We start from the raw sequence: 1,894 nt of genomic DNA on the forward strand, positions 1-1,894 counted from the left end.
CTTTGTATAGGGAAACATCAAATTCTCCAAAACTGTTCACTAAGCTTACGATTAAATTTCATATTTGAAATCACCAAAGAACAACTGTGTCATAAATGTTGTTTCTTTTGCTTAAATAGCGTTATAAAAAGCGTATTTTCCAGGCTAAGATCAGCCAGTGCGCATGCGCAGTCCTAAGCGCACGTCTCAGAACGCTGACTGTTTCTATAGCAACCGGGACTTCTAACGGCAGCTGCAATGACGCGCTGACTTTACCGATTAGCGATTGGCTCCTTCATTCAGAAGGCGGGGCTTCCTGTGATTGAGTGGCCATATTGAGCGTTGCATTTTTCCCCATTTCAAAACTATACGAGTGACATGTCTTGGGTATTCTATAGCTTTGATATAACTGAGTTCATATATAACTGAACCGCGCTCTGGCCCACCTCTTCCAACCAAGCCAGGGACGGCTAAACGAGCGCGGCACGAAGCGATCACACTAGTCAAATGAACCGGGCTTTGGGGGTCAAACACGGGGGTTATCGGGCATGGTTAAGATTGCCTAATGTGAGTACACCCTTATTCTCCCGCATCCCGCAAACACGAGTCTCTACCCGCCCGCACCCGCACTCGCCCATCAAGTGTTGTCCTGCACTGCAGTCTTTTGCGTTGGGTCCCACGATAGTGCAGGTCTCTACTCGGAAGGTGCCTGTTATAATGTTATGATCGAGGCTCTGGATTTTGAGCATAACTTGTTTTTTTAGTTGTCCTGCACTGCAGTCTTTAGCGTTGGGTCCCACGATAGTGCAGGTCTCTACTCGGAAGGTGCCTGTTATAATGTTATGATCGAGGCTCTGGATTTTGAGCATAACTTGTTTTTTTATAACAAACTTTAAAATATTTCTTATAAAAACATCACCTTCAACTCAACCTTGCCAAGACAGAACTGCTTGTGGTTCCATCAAACCCATCGTTTCATCCAGGGGCGTAGATTACGCGGGGGACGTGTCCCCCCCACTTTTAATATCACGTAAATTCGTCCCCCGCACTTTTTCGGGCAAGTGTGTTCGCATAGAGGTTTTCAAGAGCCGGTGTGAATAAATATAGATTTAAATTCAAAGAGACAGGATAGTCTGTGCATGATCTGTTTCCCCATTTCAAAACTATACGAGTGACATGTCTTGGGTATTCTATAGCTTTGATATAACTGAGTTCATATATAACTGAACCGCGCTCTGGCCCACCTCTTCCAACCAAGCCAGGGACGGCTAAACGAGCGCGGCACGAAGCGATCACACTAGTCAAATGAACCGGGCTTTGGGGGTCAAACACGGGGGTTATCGGGCATGGTTAAGATTGCCTAATGTGAGTACACCCTTATTCTCCCGCATCCCGCAAACACGAGTCTCTACCCGCCCGCACCCGCACTCGCCCATCAAGTGTTGTCCTGCACTGCAGTCTTTTGCGTTGGGTCCCACGATAGTGCAGGTCTCTACTCGGAAGGTGCCTGTTATAATGTTATGATCGAGGCTCTGGATTTTGAGCATAACTTGTTTTTTTATAACAAACTTTAAAATATTTCTTATAAAAACATCACCTTCAACTCAACCTTGCCAAGACAGAACTGCTTGTGGTTCCATCAAACCCATCGTTTCATCCAGGGGCGTAGATTACGCGGGGGACGTGTCCCCCCCACTTTTAATATCACGTAAATTCGTCCCCCGCACTTTTTCGGGCAAGTGTGTTCGCATAGAGGTTTTCAAGAGCCGGTGTGAATAAATATAGATTTAAATTCAAAGAGACAGGATAGTCTGTGCATGATCTGATGTTTTATTCGGACACAGAATAAGCCGAGATGAACATCGCGGAGGGCAAAACACTCCATGCAGTGTATGTTTCATTCATACTCAAAGCC

Source organism: Sinocyclocheilus rhinocerous, unplaced genomic scaffold, assembly GCF_001515625.1.
Source record: "Sinocyclocheilus rhinocerous isolate Xijiao unplaced genomic scaffold, SAMN03320098_v1.1 scaffold2561, whole genome shotgun sequence".
NCBI classification, from domain to species: Eukaryota; Metazoa; Chordata; class Actinopteri; order Cypriniformes; family Cyprinidae; genus Sinocyclocheilus; species Sinocyclocheilus rhinocerous.